Genomic DNA, 18,324 nt, shown 5'->3' with positions numbered 1-18,324 from the left:
GTGCTCCAGTTGGCCTGGAGGAAAGAGAGATGTCAGGTTGTGAACTGCCTGTGGGGTCACAAGCCAAGGAAATGCAGGAGGCTTCTAGGAGCTGAGAGTGCTCCCTAGCCAAAAGCTGGCCGTGAAATGGGGACCTCAGTCCTAAAACCACAAGGAGATAATTCTTCCAACAATCAGTGAGCTTGGAGAGGACCGCAAGCTCCCCCAATGAGAACTGTTGGTCTCAGCTGACACTTGGATTTCAGCCTGGTGGACCTGACCTACAGAAACTATAAAATAATAAATTTGTGTTGTTTTAAGCTGTTAGGTTTGTGGCAATTTGTTACACAGCAATAGAAACCTAATGAGCCATATTACCAGAACTTGTTTGTGGCCTTACTCTGTGACTAATGGTGAATCATTCTTGTGAATAAAATAAATATCAACAAGTTTGTACGTATTGTATAATTTATTCAAATCCTATGAGTTATATTTTAAGAAATAACATGTTTGGAAGCAAACTAAATTGTTAAGTTAGCAATTTTGACTCATCATTCTGTGTAGTATTGTTAATCTTGCTAGGATATCCAAACGTTAGGTTTTTCTAGCTTTCTCCAATAATTTTTCAGTTTTTGAATATTCATTATAGGATACAGTTCTTTGTAAATACTACTAGAATACCAAACCAAAATAAAGCAGAAAACCTTTCCTTTGGTAAATACTACAACTAAAATACAAAATAAGTTATGATTTCAGGAATTCACAAGAATTCTTGGGAATTCTGATTTCTTGTTTCCAATTCCTAAAGAACTGAAAGAATTGTTTGAAATTTGGAAATATTGTTTAGCATTGCTATAGGGTTAAATTAATCAATGAATGCAGAGGGCTTAGGCCAGAACATGGGGGGTGGAAATTGCCCAATACGTGGTAGTCATTATTAGTCACTGGTCTTGGACACATACAAATTGAATATGAGTATTTATGGATTTAACTGATTGAATTTTATTCGGAATTTATATACCATAGATGAGAGGAGGGTGAGGAAGTTTTAAGCAGTTGTTTAAGAAGAAATCCAAAGTGATTAGTCTTGAAGGTGGGTCAGCAACCTAAAGATTTTTTGCCATGTACAGTATTTTGATGAATTAAAGAATTTATTGAAAAGACTCATCATAATAAGTAGTAGAGACACTTCCTGGAGCTCAAAGGAAGATGAGATAGTAAGAAAGCAAATGATAACCTTCCCACCAAAACCTGCTCTATCTTCTTATGTTATAAAAGAGTGTGAATTAAGTTTGACTGTTTGATCTGATTTATTTGCTTGTCGCTAGCAAAAAAATACTTTGCAGTACCTAACAAGCAATGCAATCTTTATAACTTAATGATCAAAGTGGTATCTACTCTACCTCTGCTTGGTAGGAGGAGGGGATTGGGTTTCAGTCAAGGATGAGGGAATAGAACAGACATGAAATGTATGTATTTCAGAGTCTTAACTTTATTTCCACTGGAATATCTTCCCTTCATCTCCTATCCATTCTGCCATCCTATCCTCTCAAATCTGCCTAAAACCTCAAGTTTCCCTGGAAATGTATCCCTGACTGACCTCTCTTTTTCCTATCAATTTCTATTCAGCTTTCGGTTGTGTATTTTCACTTGGAATAGCCATCTATTTAGATCTGAAGTATTCTTTGGTCCACAGAGTTGTTTCCCCCCGTTAGATTATAAGGTCTTATGACAGAGCATGTCAAGTTTTTTAATTTGTTTCTTTATTTTTGATTCATAATATTCTACACACTGGTGTCAATTAATGGGTGTGGGGGGGGGGATCTAGTAACTATAAATGTGTCCCAGATAAGGGCTAATAGTACAAGGTGAGGTATTAATTTAACAAGTAGGGAATTCTCTTTTTCTGTTAGGTCAAGATTCTCACTCAGTATGAAACGCCCACTTTTCTATGCAATTTTGAGTAAGATGTTTTTCCTCTGCAGTCATTAAATCTTTGCTGTTCTCAGAGTCTCAATCTCTCCCATCGCCCAATACAAATGAGAGTGTAAAGAGAATGTCAATTAATAGATTGGAGATATTCAAACATATTTCAACTCTTGTTTTTAGAAATAGCATAGTTGTCATATTTTACTGAACAAGTGATGGGATTCAGGAATCCCAAAAACTATTTCTGGAATTTTTGAGTTTTCTATTATAGCTCTTGCTGAAACTGAGTGAATTTGATACAGTTTCACCATTTTCAGAGTTTTGGGTTCTAGGAGTTCATTATTCTGTCATTGCCACTCTTTTGTCCTCAAAGAGGGACACAGTGTACATTTTCGCAGGTGTCAGCAAGTCCCACACATGCAGTTTCTTCCCCCTACCCGTTACATGAACAAAAAATATTTCCATTGATATTAATTCAGTCTTGAACTTATTTTAGAAGCAGCTGGAAAAAGCCACATTTATCTTTGTCATTATGCAACTGGCTAAGAATTAAGGAAATCATGTGGTTAGATGATTGCTGAAAAGACCCAGCTCATTAGAGATGGGCAAACCTTGAAAGGATTGCCTAGGTTCTGAGAGGGCTACTGAAGTTTGGCTACTTCTCTGTAAGGTAATCAAATTAATAACCTGTACACAGGATCTCTCAGAAGGTTATTGCCTCGTGAGGTTATCATCTTGTCGCGTGTAATTGTCTTTCCCAGCTAGGGCTCCGTCATGGGAGAATTTAGGCTAATAGCATTATGCTGTGACTTCTGGCAGTCTCCTTCCCCACCCCCACTCCACCTTTCCTTTCTCATAAACGATGGGCTCTTTGTCCGAGGAAAAGCAGAAAATTCAGAACAATAAAAAGCCCACAGGGTCAAACCTTTATTGCTGTATTATGGGGATGGTCCTATGCTGAACTGGTGTAATTAAAATATGACAATGATACTGATGATGACTACTTCTCTGGAGAAAACCATCTGGGTGCCTTTTAGAACAAAGAATTAGACATGGTCTCCAGTGGGTGGATTTTCTAGGCCTGTGGCTGGTGGGAACTTCAAAGTGAGGTCTGTGCACAGAGGGAGGCATTAAAGGCACTGGAGACCAAGTGTTATACGACCTCAGATGTTTCTCTTGCTTGCTTTCTCTCTCTTTTTTTCTTTTGAGCCTTACAAATAGCTTGTAAGGGCCAGTTCTATTAAAGAAGTTCAAGAACCAGTGGATTTTCCTATTACTAAAACCCTCTTTCTGTGCTATTTACCACCATTTATTTCACTTGAGTAAAATGGGTCCAGAGTGGGAAGTAGCCAGGATGTGACAAAGGTCACCAAGTAACTCTGCTGGGCGTGTCCTTCATTGTCCAGGTCTTTCTGTGCTATCATCATCGCATAAAACTGCATATATTTTTCTAGTCTCATAAATGCCAGTGTCAGAAATCAAGGAGACTTTCTTTTAGATGTAATTGTCTTTTGGTTTGCTGGTAGCCTTTATTTTCAGTTTATTTGCTTTAGTTTCCGGATGTGTAGCCATTTGGTCAATGAAACTTCATGCCTGATCATTTTGAAATTCGGTACCTTTATGTACCAAGGAAATGAAAACAACAATGAAAACATTGTCCAATTCTATTCACAATGAAAATATCCCTGTGTAATTTGATTTGTAGGAAATGAAAAGTATTATCAACAGAATATGCTTTTCAAAAATTTATAATCCTTTAAACGGGCAAATCCTTTCTCCGGGATTAGTAGCGTGGTTTGTGTCCTAGGAGCCAAATCCTGTTCTCTGACTCAATCCTCAAATCCTGTCTAACAGTGCCTGTATTGATTTCTGACCCAGTTTTGCTTAAGAATCTGAGGACAAAATTTGGTCCTGTGTTTAGAGATCTTTAATAAGGATTTTTTTAAAGTAGAGTTTATCTAAAACATAGCCTCTAGTTATAAAAGTTAAATTCTGCTGTCTCAATGAGCATAACAGATACGCTTAATTTCTAGGCCATCCTTTATTTTCCCCATGCCTAGCTGAACTCATACTTTCCTGACCCGGAGGAACAACCTAGAAGGTGGAAGATGCTCTCCAACTCTGGGTGCTTCCTTATGCTAAACAGTTGATTTCTCTACTATAATTTTAGTGCTCCAGGGACTTGGTCTTTTTGAACATAGTGTACATGTAAATGTTTATGGTACATATCTGTATTCGTAGAAGTGAGATGCTGTCTGTTACAAGGCGTGTAACTGGTAATTTTGCACATCAACAACAAGATAAAAATAAGTGCTCATAATGATGATGCAGAGGTAATGAAGACAGTAAAAATCCAAAGTTAACTTTTTGAATCACTAAAGAGTGCTTACATTACGAGGATCACAGTTTTAGTAAATGAGTTCTATTGTAGGTTAATTATTCAAAAAATGATTGTGTTTGTGTAACATATGATAGCTGTCTATCAAAGAAGAATATTTGTTTAATCAGGACACATCATTCCTGTAGGCAACAGAATTTGCTGTACCTGTCTCACAATATTTTGTCTGAGAAAAAAAAGAAATATATATGTGTGTGTATATATATATATATACACACACACACACACACACACATATATATATACACACACACACACACACACACACACACATATATACATACACACACGCAAAAGTGCTCTGAAATGGGCTACAGTAATTCAAGAAAACAGGGACGTAGTAAGGGTATCATCAAAATATGACTATGTCATAAAGGACTAAGTAGAAGAGAAGTTTAAAAAGAAAGTTGACAGATTACAGAACAGTTAACCATATCGTACATGCAATTTGCATAAGACCTTTTTATTTTATTTTATTGGGGAAGGGGAACAGGACTTTTTTGGGGAACAGTGTGTACTTCCAGGACTTTTTTTTTCCAAGTCAAGTTGTTGTCTTTTCAATCTTAGTTGTGGAGGGTGCAGCTCAGCTCCAGGTCCAGTTGCTGTTGCTAGTTGCAGGGGGTGCAGCCCACCATCCCTTGGGGGAGTCGAACCGGCAACCTTGGGGTTGAGAGGACACGCTCCAACCAACTGAGCCATCCAGGAGCTCAGCTGCAGCTCAGCTCAAGGTGCCATGTTCAATCTTAGTTGCGGGGGCGCTGCCCAGCCTCCCTTGTGGGACTTGAGGAATTGAACTGGCAACCTTGTGGTTGAGAGCCCACTGGCCCATGTGGGAATCGAACCAGCAGCTTTGGGAGTTAGGAGCACGGAGCTCTAACCGCCTGAGCCACCGGGCTGGCCCCCAATAAGACCATTTTTGAATGGGTACTGTGAGCCAAGCACTAAGCAAAAATATTTATAGGAATTGTGTTGGTTAATTCTCTGAACAGCCATATAATGTAGGTATTATTATCCTGAGCACTTTACTTCTGAGGACAATGAAACAGCTAACATGGAGTAACTTGTCCAAGATCACAAAACTCAGTGACTCAGCCTGGATTTGAACCCACATGCATGTGCCAAACTCCAATCCCCACGATCCTATTGCCACTCTCAATGAGCCCATTCGTTGTCTCCCAGCAAGGTGCTCTGTGCATCGCACCTCTTTGCTCTGCCATCAGTTACTAACAATCTCCTAATGCACAAATCCCACGACAACTTCTTGGTCTCAGTCCTCCTTGAATTCTACATTATTTACCCTGAAACATAATAAAGATAGTTCATGCACATGCTGCATTTGCAAAACTATTGTAATAATACAGAAACTGCTTCAGACATAATATTTAGTTATTAAAGTAGACAGCTGTTCAAGGTCAGGGTTAGGAGCCCATGCTGTGTGACCTTGGCTAAGTTATTTCACACAGCTTTGCCTCATTTTCCTCTGCTATACTATGTCAGTGATAGTAGTACTTGCTTCCTTGGATTGCTGAGGTGGTTTAGGAAGTCAATGCACATAAAACTGTTAGCATTGTGCTTGGATCATAACTAGCATTCAATAATCATTATTACATAGCATTGCATATTTGGATATATTAATTTGCATATTATGTGTAAGTATACTGGGTAAATTCTTCTTTTTCCTTTAACTCTCTTTCTCTTTGATCTCCATAACATGACCGTGTTTTGTTTTTCTACCTCTCTGATGACTTTCTTTCTGAATCTTCTTTACTAGCTTCCCTTCTTTCTGCCCCTTTGCAAATTTCAAGACTTCATTCTTGGCCATCGTGTCTCTCCCACCTCCAGGAAAGACATAGGTGGAAACAGGTTCAGTTCTTGGAGGATCAGAAGGGCATTCAGGGAGAGTCTCTCTACATCATGCACGTCAGGCCACTCCATGTCCTCACTACACTCTCTGATTCCTAGAGCCAAACCTGTTTCCTGTCTGTGTCTTCACTTCAGTGTTTCTAGCCTCGGTTGGCCAGACATAATTCTTCGGTGTGAAAATCCCTCATCTACAAACTTGGCTCTTCCAAGCCTGTGATTGCCACAAGCCCTATCTCTAACCTTTCCAGAAAATGGATCATGACTGGAGGTTGTGTTTGCATTCGCACAAATCCCTGCAATTGCATCTCAGTTGGGTGTCCAGGGATTAACGGATTCTCTTTTTTACACATGTCAAGTTAATGCTATATCATATTCCCCACAGTAGCACTTCTAAATTTTCCATTTTCCTTAAGTCCCCAAGGAGACTTCCCTACCCTTACTCTCATCTATTTCTTTACCAGGAAAATCAAGAACTTTGGACCTGAGCTCCCTCACATTGACTTCTTTCTACCTCACAATTGCTCTGCCAGTGTTCTTGATCTCATTCCCCTTATTCCATTTCTGGAATCTTCTTCATCAACTCTTTCCCTACTTTCTATACAGTTTTCAAGCTCTCCTCCAGGGCCTCCTTTCTAATCATGTGGGTTTCCCATGTGATAAAGATTTTTTCTTTTTCTTTTCTTTTTTTTTAACACTGTTAACATCTATAGGAATCATCCTCCATGTTTCTTTCCTTTGTCTTCAAATTTCCCCAGAGAGCACCCTCCTTAACTTCTCGTAATCTGGCCTCCCTATTACTTCTAGTGAAATTGTTCCTTTGAAGGTCACCAGGGTCTCCTAATCCAGTGAACCATTGTCCCTTCCTTACCTTGTATCCTTCTTACTTTCCTGAAGTCCATGACCTTGTCATGTGTCCCTTTCTTCTATATGTTTTCTTCCATTAGCATTCATGACACCACTTCTTAACTGGTGCTTTGTAAGTTTGGTCAAATTTAATTCAATCAACAATTGTTCACCTTTCACTCATTTCAACTGAGGTCGATGAAGAAGCAAGATATTTTTTGGATAATTCTGCCAGTATGGGCTTCAGCAGAGAGCAGTGTTACCATCACATTTTTAAGTTTTCCTTTCTCTCTAAAACTAATTAACTAAAATATCAAATTATGTCCTCTTCAACTCTTGAACTTGAAGATTTAGTTGATGGTGATGACACAATTTCTTTGAAATAACCTCACAAAAGCTTACCGGTGCACTGTGTTCCAGGCATGGTTATGACTGACACATCTCGTTTTAATTTAACAAATACTACATAATGTATGTTATCTGCCAGGTACTATTATTCCCAGTGCTTTACAAGCACTGAATGCTCAAGACAACCCTATGAAGTGGGTATTAAGATTAATCCTACTTTATAGATGAGAAAACTGAGGGACATTTAAATATCTAACCCAAGGCCATAGAGCCAACAAGTGACTCAGATGGGATTTAAACCAGGCAGTATGATTTCAAATCAGTGCTACGGAGGTACCCAATACATGATTATTAAATTAGAAAACTCTTGGAATTATTTTCTATTTTCGAAAGCTAATTTAAGATATTTTTACTCTCATTTAAATTGTTTATTTCTAGTATTTTACATGTTCTTGCTGCTTCCCACAATCACTTGAGAAAAAAGTTGTCCTTGAATTTGGTTATGGAAATTTGTCAGTGGGACAAACTAATTGGGTCTCCAGATAACAAAACCATTCAGAGCTTCCTTCTGCATGTTTGTTCTTATTTTAGGCAAGCCGTGCATGGAATGTTAGGAGGGATCTTTACAGAAGGTACCATGGAGGAATCGTTGCCTTCTCCCAGCACTTCTCTGTCTGCTACTCCTTCAGCAGGTTTTAGCACACAGACTTCTTCCCTACAGCTGACCTTGGTGGAAGTAGGTCCTGCTGTGTTGGTGCTGCTATCTGTAAAGAAAAAGGTGAAAGCATTCTTTTGTCAAGCAGCCTTTAAAAACAAACAAGCAGGGGCAGCCAGTTAGCTCAGTTGGTTAGAGCGCGGTGCTCTTACCAACAGGTTGCCAGTTCGATCCCCACATGGGCCACTGTGAGTTGTGCCCTCCAAAACTAGATTGAAATAACTACTTGACTTGAAGCTGGTGGGTCCTGGAAAAACACACTTAAATAAATAAATAAATAAAATTAAAAAAACAAACAAACAAGCAAACAAACAAACATGTATTAGCTGCTATTCAATATTGTTTGTGTACCTTATATAAGTACCTGGCAGTTCTCGCATCTCTTATGCATCAACTTTATCTTTGGCTAAAGGAGACGGATCACAATGGCACAACATCTTTCTGCCGATGACAGTTATTCTGTTATATTATTCTAGCCTAGAATTACTTTCTGAGCACACATATGAACAGTATGAACAAGACATCATATGTCTGTGTTTTCGAAATCATTCATGGAATCTTCACGTTTGTTCCATTGACAATGACAGGTACATGAAATTTTCCTTTCTTGATTTTTCCATTGTACCATCATTTCTTCAATAAGATTCACTGTGTTGATCACTGTTTGAGGTCCAGAAATCCTTCAGGAACCAGGAAGAGTAGAAACCTAGTTGAATTCATTATTAATCCTAAATGCTATCAAACGTAAAAATAAGATTTCTGGTAGATTCTGCCAGTCTAAATATCTGCTGTATGAGATACAAAAGAGACACATTTAATAACATCTCACCAACTTTTTGTGAAAAGCAGACTATAATTTAAGCAAAAGTTTTTACAGTAATGTAATAAACAATTATATAAAGATAAGAATTACAATAAACCTAATCACTAGTATTATATCTTGTATTATTTAAATTTTTGTGAACATGTGAGATAACATTCTTCCTAATTTATTAAGTAAATACACTTTCTCAACATTTCTGTTAGTTGTCAAACTATTATTTTATAGTTACTTATTAGAAGTTATTAATTTTTACACAAATTATTAGCTATTATAATTATGATTAGTTCATAAAGCATGTAACTTTTATAATCACAAATATATTTTTAAATTTTAATGACTGATACTGTTAGCACATAAAGCAAATAAGGTATATTTTTACTCTAATGATATTTAGAATACTGACCTCTAATTGAAAGTTAATATTAAAATATTAAAATTGTCTGATTATGTCTAATCTACTTTTTTGGTGTCAAAATATCCTTTTATGAAATGGTTGTGTTGGTTATATTCTTAATGCATTTAGTTAGCAAAATAAAAAGTTGGCAGTTCCATTAAAAATATTAATCCAAATGCCATGTTTTGGTCATCTTCCTGGTATTGTTATGCTCATTAAATATGATTGGAAACTGTACAATCACGTGATCACTGATCATTTACAAGTTCCGGCGTACTAAAAAATGATATTGAAGTCGACATGCAGCTATTTGACCTCCTAGAAATTGATGCCAAATACTAGATTAATCTGAATCTGAAGTTTAGTGCCTGTCTAACAGTTATCTTTTTCTTCCCAAATCCATTACTTCCATCTTATTCTAGATTTTGATTCTCTTGATGTCTTCATTCCTAGGTGATCTTCTATAGATTTTATGTGAGGTCACACTCATTTGACAGTTGATCATTATATTTCTTTGTAACATTTCTAAGTCCAATGTCTTACATGTCATTTAATTTTTGTGTGCATATGTCTGGTATCTCCAGCTCAACAATACACTATTTGTGGTTAGGATCTAAACCACTTTAGATCTCTTATAGCCCTTAACACTGTGTATCTGAGAGAACCTGTGCTTTGTGAATGACTCAATGAATGACATAATTCAACCTTTATTGAGAATCCAGAGGGGAACAGTTGTTGAGTCTGTCTTGGAGAGGGGAAGTTGTAATGCCAGAGAAATTTTGCAAGCTTATTGTCCCATGAATTAGAGAGGAATGAGCAAGCTGGCCTGGAGCTGAGTCACCCATGACATATCCATATTATTAGATCTTGTGACATGGGAAATCCACAGCTGCTAGTGAGTGTTGGGTCTGTGCATGTGCAAATACTGTCTCAGAGCTCTCTTGAAGTATACAGATTTATATGCCCCAATTAAATGATATAAATGTCAGTGACAGAACAAGTATTTGAACTGAAGCTGTCCAGCTCCAAAATTCCAGTTTTTAATTGCTACACTATACTGCATCTTCCTGATATATACATAGAATCAGAGCAGTCATCATCTAACACTCCTGGGCCCCATAGCTAGAAAGATCAGCCCAAAGTCTTAAACAGTGCCATCGCAACTCTGCTAGGGTCCAGATACTCATACTAGACCATCAAATCTAGTTCCAGAGGGAGGACTAAGTGTAGCCTCTAATTAAAGTTCTGGAAGAAGTTACAGTGCCCTCACGTATCTGGTATGGTTCCGAGTCAGTCTGAAAGAATAGCAGAGAGTCAGCCTGCTCTATCAGTAGGGTGACCATATAATTTACTTTTCAAACCAAGACACCTTTGAGAGTGAAAAGAAGTGCTATAATAATGATGATGCCGAAACTACAAATGTAAACTGGGACTATCCTGGGCCGTCTTTCCTGGCTGAGTCTGCCAAAACCTCCAAGGAAAGGGGAAGAAAAATGTAAGTAAACTTGGTAAATGTGGGAAGCCAGTTATCTAAAAGAAAATTAAGTTGGGGTGAGGGCAATATACCTAGGGGCAGAAAAAGAATGTAGTTAATGATGTTTAGAAAAAATTGACCCAGTATGTATGAGAGAAAGAAGCAAAAAAATATAGTTAGACACACAGAACAACATGGTAGTATGTGTGTGAATGAAAATAAGTCGAGGGAACAGAGGAAGCTGAGAATGGACTTCAAACAATGATTTGGGAGGTGAGGCCCAGATTGACCTAATATCAATCGGGGGGGCACATCACTGCAGGAAGTCTGGAACAAATTGTGGTCTCCAAAGGCTCAGGGTAAACCTGAGAGAGTCCAAGTTTGCTACCTCAGTATCTTCTTAGGTCCAGGATTGTTCCATATTGTCAGACATCTTGTCTCAGTTGACTGGGTTTTCTGAAATCTCCAATGACCAAACAATAAATGTAAGTAAACTTGGGAAATTTAGGAAGACAACTTTCTGAAAGATGATAAGGTTGGTATAAGATCAGTGCACCTAGGAACTAAAACTAGTGCAGTCAGTGCTGTTCAGGAAAGAACTGGGTGATAGGAAGAGACCTGAGATCCAAATGCAAGTTGAATGTGAGTCAGCAGAGCATTCCATATCGAAAATGGGGGAAACTGTACATCACAAATTGGAAAGAAACTTTTTGTTGCTCCAAGACTTGCCAAGGACCTTATGAAAGCAATATGCACAGTTCTGACGTCTTCATTTTAAAAAAGATGCAAAGAATTTAAGTCCAGAAAAGGATTACCAGATAAATTATAGTGGTGAGAGCATGGCCTCTCATAAAATTTAGTGGAGCGAGAGAGAAAGCTAAGGGCTGATTTCACTGTTTTCAACTATCATGAAGAATATGGATACTCATTATTTTGCTTCTCCACAGTAAATTGAAAAGAAGAAATGTGCTGACATTGCGGCAAGAAATACGTTAGTAATGCTTAAGGAAGAACTTCTTGACCCAGTATTGGGCTGGGGCAATGAAGTGCTGAAATCTCTGACCCTGTAATCTTTTTATGATAGGATAGAAAATTACTAGTCCCGACTTGTCATTATACAAGGTATTTGATGTAGGAGGTCCTGAGAAGTGAGTGGAGGAATCTGAGAGAGCGAGAGTCTGAGGGTGTCGCTTGATAAATCTGAAGTTCTAAAACTGGTTGGAGGGGAGAAGGAAAAGGCAAAGTCAATTAACCATAAAATGATAAAGTGAACTCTATCCCTGGGCTGTGGGTGTGTTGAGACAATTCCACACAGGGGCCCAGCCCCCACTTAAAAAATCCAGATGGTGACACTCTGACATCAACCGTGACTTCACTGGTGTTGTTCCTCTTTATTCTACTTTAGTCCCAGGTGATTCACCTGGGTGGGGACCCTGCCTCTGGCCCTAAGGAAGTGGTTGTGAGTTAAGCATCTCTGTCTTCCTTTTGAGCTGGGAGGAGCAGCTTCTGTAGCTGTCCCTCCCAGAAGTTCCACTCAGCTTCCTTCATTAAGCCTTATAGGCTTTTCTCTGCCTGGTCAGAGATCCAAGACAGAGTGTTTACTGTGGTCTAATATGATACGTTGTATTAGGGGACAAGGAATACCCTTGCATCTGGGCAGCAGCCAGCATCAAATCAGCTTCAGTTAGTGTTAAGCTGATGTAGCATTACACCTGACAGGTTTCTTGTTGCCACAGAACACCACTTAGAGTTCAGCATCCAGACACTCTAAGCCCCACTGGCTATGAGACTTGACCCTCCCTCACTCAGATCCTGAAATTCAAAATCTGTAGAACCGGAGCTGCACAGTTGTCCTCAGCAGTGGGGTGCTGGTCTCCTTAGGTGGACAGGCTAGTTTCTGCTTGTGAGGCAGGTAATATAAATGCACAAGATGTCACTGAAGATTCATAGCTTATCGCTGAGAGGTAGATAGATTCATAGCTTATCACTGAGTGATTTCAGCAGGAGAGAAAGGATGCACAACCTACCTCCTGTGATGTGGGTCTGTGCAGTCCCCTTGATACTGGCTCTGAAATCACTAAATTGAATAAGAAAGGCAAAGTATAGTACCAAGTGATCCCTTTGCTCCCTGATGTGACTCTCAGAAAGGAATCCTGCTGCCTTTAGATTCTAGGGGCCGTTTTTGCCTCTTTTGCAAGCCCTAGATTTGCTGAGCTCAGTGGCTACTGCACTATTAGGCACTGGAGATACAATGACAAATAAGATAGAGAATGTCTCACTCTCATGAGGTTTATACCTAATGAGAGGAGACAGACTACAAACAAATAAGCAAACAAGTAAATAAGAAAACATCAGATGGTGATAGGTGATAGTAAATCAGGGTGATGGATGGGGAGTTAGTACTGGGGTGGGAGAATAGTTTTCCTTAGATGTTAAGGAAAGACTCACTGAAGAGGTGACCAGAGAGGTTATTTAGAGACTTGAATGATAAAAAGAGCCAACTGGGTAATGATGCAGGGAAAGAGTATCCCAGTAGATGGACCTGCTAGTGAAATGGCACTGAACTGGGAAGGAGCTAAGTGTTTTGAAACATAAGAGGGAGGCCCATGTGGCTGGTGCTAAGCCAGGATGGGATATAAAGTAAGTTTGGAAAATTTGTCAGGAGTCAGATCACAAGAGGCCTTGTGGGCCAGAGGGAGAGTAAATTCAAAATGGTCCTAGAATTGGATTAGACCTTAGAGATCACCTACTCTGCTCTTCTTATTTCAAAAACAAGAAACAGAGCCTGGAGGGGTGAATTTTGTCACTCCATCTCTACCAGCCAACCTTGGTAATGCTCTGACTGGAAACAAGCTCTTCTGACACGCAGTCCTTGGCACTTTCCACTAAACTCTTCCTGAATGCTAAAAAAGTGGGACTCCTAAATGCCGTTAAACATTTAAGTACCTAGTCTTTAAAATATGCCATGATCATCCTCTTTTTGACTTACATTCTACAACAACTAGAAAATCACAAGGGCAAAGTCAATCTTATAGAGTAGATTCTATTTTCTATAGAGTGGGATAGTTTGAACATTTGCTTCTTGTTAAAAATTAAATTTTATAGGGAAAATAATTTTCTTTTTCACCAAGAGCCTATGTTCAGCTGTCATACTTGCCAAGAAGGATTTTTATAGCCAGGATCACGCTTCAGACTTCTTGGTGTTGATCCATAAGGCTTGGGTAGGACCTGTCTAAATGACTGGGTAAGAATGGGGGGAGGGCAGGGGAGTGTGTGTGTGGGTACAAAACAAACATGGATGAAGGTTGGTCAATTATTAAAGCAATCGAGGAGCATAGTGTAGTTACCGAACACACAGACTGTGGCAATAGACTGCATGAGTCTGAATCCCAGCTCTGCCACTAACTAGCTATGTGAATTTGGGCAGATGATCTAATCTCTCTTCCTCATTTCTTCACCTGTAAAATGGGGTGATAATAGTATCTTCCTCATAGAGAATCAAACAAATTAATATCTGTAGAAACATTTCTAACAATGTTTGTTACATAATGCATGTTATATAATGAATATTAGATAAGTGTTTGAAAGATTTTAAAAAGACATAAAAATGTGGAATTATCCTTCACGTACCTTGTATAAAAAGGGAGCTTATAAACATCTTTGCAGGGCAGTTATGCATTATCTCAATGGTGAACGCTTAGTTTGACTATTTAATGTGACAGACCAAATGCAACCCCTTTATTCTAGGATCGGGACACATTCCCATTACAAAGACATATGGTGCAGCTTCTGTGTCTGGGAGGAGCTAACATTCCACTGTACATACAAACATTCTGAATCATAAAATTGTATTGTAAGTTATGTACACACAGGACATATGTGTATATATACATCTTGGTTTTTCAAACAGCAATGACATCGCCTAAGGGAGCAATAGCTTTCACATCCTTCTCTGTGTTGAAAAGAAGGCTTTATTGAAGAGGACATATGGATGGAGATTCATTTTGCATTAGATGAGATCTTCAGTTCTAAAAGGATTTGAGGCTGGCTTGATTAAACACAAATCCATAGCAAGAGATGTGCTGGTGGAATAGAAGCTTGTTGTCACTGCTCTGGACCTTATTCAGGGCAGGATTTATTGCCCAAATATCTGCCACCAACCAGATGTGATGGAAGTGACACCCACATTCTCTGGCCTGAGTCTCCCAGATTTCATGCGACTGTGCTTTTTCCTTTCTCATGCTTCCCTCCCATTAGCTCACGGGTGGACTCTGACAGCCTTTCTGTTCTCTCTCTCTTTTCTGTGTTCTCCCCTTTTCTCTCTGTCCTTGAAGGAGAATGTAATAGAGAAAAGTCCCATTCCTTCCAGGTGATCTTTAATGGACAAAAAGAGCATCTTCCCTGTCTTTGTCTTGGGATGTAAGTATGAATGAGGGGATGGCTTCAAATCAAAGATAACAGGGCTGGAAGGAACTTCAGAGTCCATTGGAACTCTTCCTCACTTTTTGTTTTTTATGGCACATGTAGAAGGAGTTAATGTTTGTACACTGCACTAAGGTAAATGGAGGAGATTACTAACAGTTGATGTGCCCCTCTGGGGCACTCCAGCTATCCTGGACTCTGCTTGGTCACTCTGAGGGCTAAGGGGAACCAAGCTTGACAAAAACTCTGAAATCTTCAAGGCCAACCCTAGGTATCAATATACAGCCGAAGACAAGGAAAAAAGAGAATATGGAGGGTCATCTAGACGGATTACTCATATGATGCAGGCCTGAACAACCACATTCTGCCCTATCTCATATGTCCCCCAGCTTTAAAAAAACAAACAAAACAAAACAAACAAACAAAAAAACACACGCAAAACACAGCCCACACAATGTGACAAAAAGGGAACCAAGAAGAACTGGTTTGTTCTAAGAAAGACTGTTACAGTGTGAAAGCACCAGCTATGTTCAATGTAAGAAATACAGAAAAACATTAGTTTCAAGGACTCAAGGAACCAAAATTGCACCTGACGGCCTCAAGGATCATGTTTTAAAAGTGAGGCTTGTTGCTCTACAGGACGATGAAGTTGCATTTAGAAAATCCAAGCAAATTACTGAGGCTATTCAGGGCACAAATTGCCTGACCAACTTTTGTGATATACATCTTACCCATGAAAAAATGTGCTCCATGTTCAAAAAGATGGCAGACCATAATTGAAGCTCATGTTGATGTCAAAATTACCAATGATTATTTGCTTCATCTGTTCTGTGTTGGTTTTACTAAAAACAAACAAACAAACAAACAAACAAACAAACAAACAGCTTGGAAGAACTCTTCTTACACTTAGCACCTACCTACAGGTCTGCCAAATCCGGAAGATGATGGAAATCATGACCCAAGGGATACAAACAAGTGACTTGAAAGAAATAGTCAATAAATGGATTCCAGATAGCACTGGGAAAGATGCAGGAAAGTCTTGCCAATCTATTTATTCTCTTTATGATGTGTTCATGAGAAAAGTAAGAATGCTGAAGAAGCCCAAGTTTGAATTGGGAGAACTCGTGAAGCTTAGTGGTGAAGGCAATAGTTCTGGAAAAGTTCCTGGGGATGAGACAGGTGATAAAGTTGAACGAGCTGGAGAGTGTGAGCCACCTGTCCAAGAATCTGCTTAAAATTCTGACTTTGAATGGTGTCGGATATAAAGTCTTACTTGTGGGAAAGAAAGAAAAGCACAGTCCAGCAAATACAATTCTGATACACCTTCTGTCAAATACTACTCACTAGAAAGCTTGGTGCAACATGTGGGGTTCTCACAAAGAAGTGTCAGCCTTACCTCCCAATATGACAGACTGTCACTATACCATGAACTGTAGGGAAATCCGCATCTGAATCCTAAGCCTTGCTTTTTCTTACCTTTTTTGGTCCTTCCCCACAGTCTGTCCTCATTTGGTTACTTCCTGAGGACTAGGGGTAAGGATGGTGGGGGAGCCGGAGGGACAAGATGAGGGTTACTGCACAGTTCACTGCAAGCACCTGTCTCTCAGTTTTACCTCAGCCTTTGATTCAGTTGTTTTCACTTCCTCCCCTTCTTACATTTTGCCCTTTGGTCTGTGTCCCTTGAGCTGACTTTCATCATCCAATTAGAAATAACACCCTCTTCTTGCTACCAGCTTCTCTGGGAACCTTAGGGAGTAAACCCCCAAGCCTCTTGCCCTCCCCGAGGGGCCAGCAGGGCTTCAAAGAGCATGGCCGCGGCACCACCTCACGGCTGTGCTTCCTTTCTGTTTGAACAGCTTCCATTGCTCTCCGCTGATCAGTAACTCAATGATTCATTAAACACACAAACAATGAGTGAATCTGTTCCATTAGTGAGGCCACCTGTTGATCTCAGACATTCTCAGCTGAACTTGGGGAACGTGAACAACAGAATGCCTACATCAGTTGAGTGCCCCGTCCCTATTTGATGGCATGTTAGAGCAGGAAGAGAAGAGTCCCAGCTTTGCTGGCGCTTTTATGCTCTTTCTTTCATCTGGTGGCAGGGCTGCAAGAATATACTGTGGAATACAATGCACTTCTCTATAATCAACTGGAAAACTCCAAGAGCTTGGTCATTATCGCTGGCTCAGGCTTTCAGAATAAAACAAAGGGAAAAGTGGAAATATCCATACCCTTTGCCTGCAGGTGCCAGGGTAACAGAATTAACAGAGCTAAACAAAAGCAAAACCAAAAAACCCGCAAAACAAAGAAAATTATCTGTAAAAGCAATCCTATTGATTGCGATAGCACCTTTTCTCCCTGGAAATAAAACAATCTCTTCGCTTACTTATCTTTGGGTACCTGCAGCTGCGCCAGGCTTTTAGGAACTAGTCTACTAGTGTTTACTAGCTTATTATAAATCAAGACTACTAACATCCTACACAGCTGACAGAGTAAAGCTCCCAATGCAAGCATCACAGTCAACCAAAGTTGATATTTCGTTACTTGAAAAATAGCATTTTTCTCATACGTATTATAATTAACTCCTCTTATTATAATAAAGGGGAGAGCTTTCATAGGGTCAGCAGTGTCAGTTTGGAGCTTGAAGGCTGTGTCATACTAGGAATAGGGAGACATAATCTCTTCTGAGTTGAATACTAAATTGCTTCTTTAGGGTGAATTTAGTTTTTGACTGTCAGAGGCATCAGGTTTGTACTGCATACTTCAAAGTTGATAGGCTTAAATTTCTCTATAGTGACACTTTGATTAAAATATTTGATTACATAGCTCAGTTTTTATGTTTATGATAGGTTTATTCTAGAAGATCAGTAAAAACTTAGTTGTTCACTGATTCTTGTAAGAAAAAAAAATGAAGAAGTAGAGGGAAATGGCTCTTGAAAGAATATTCCAGTTTCTATTAACTTAACATGTAAATTTTAAAAAAAATCATCAGTTTTAAATTCTATGACAGATTTCAGAGATCACTGTTGCTTAGTGGCTATTTTACTTTCATTTTTGTAGCCCTGGAAATGACAGGAAGCCATGTGAGGAATTCCATTTGTGCCTCTTTCATGAATATTATTTTGCTTTTGGAGGA

The 18,324-nt window shown here is 39.1% G+C and overlaps 1 pseudogene; it reads left to right on the top strand.

The window, feature by feature from the left end:
* The first annotated feature begins 7,997 nt into the window (after positions 1 to 7,997).
* Positions 7,998 to 16,423, top strand: LOC109444431 (small ribosomal subunit protein eS1; annotated as a pseudogene).
* The last annotated feature ends 1,901 nt before the right edge of the window (positions 16,424 to 18,324 follow it).

This window comes from Rhinolophus sinicus, linkage group LG03 (genome assembly GCF_036562045.2).
Source record: "Rhinolophus sinicus isolate RSC01 linkage group LG03, ASM3656204v1, whole genome shotgun sequence".
Lineage (NCBI taxonomy): Eukaryota > Metazoa > Chordata > Mammalia > Chiroptera > Rhinolophidae > Rhinolophus > Rhinolophus sinicus.
This window is presented reverse-complemented; position numbering and strand designations above follow the sequence as displayed.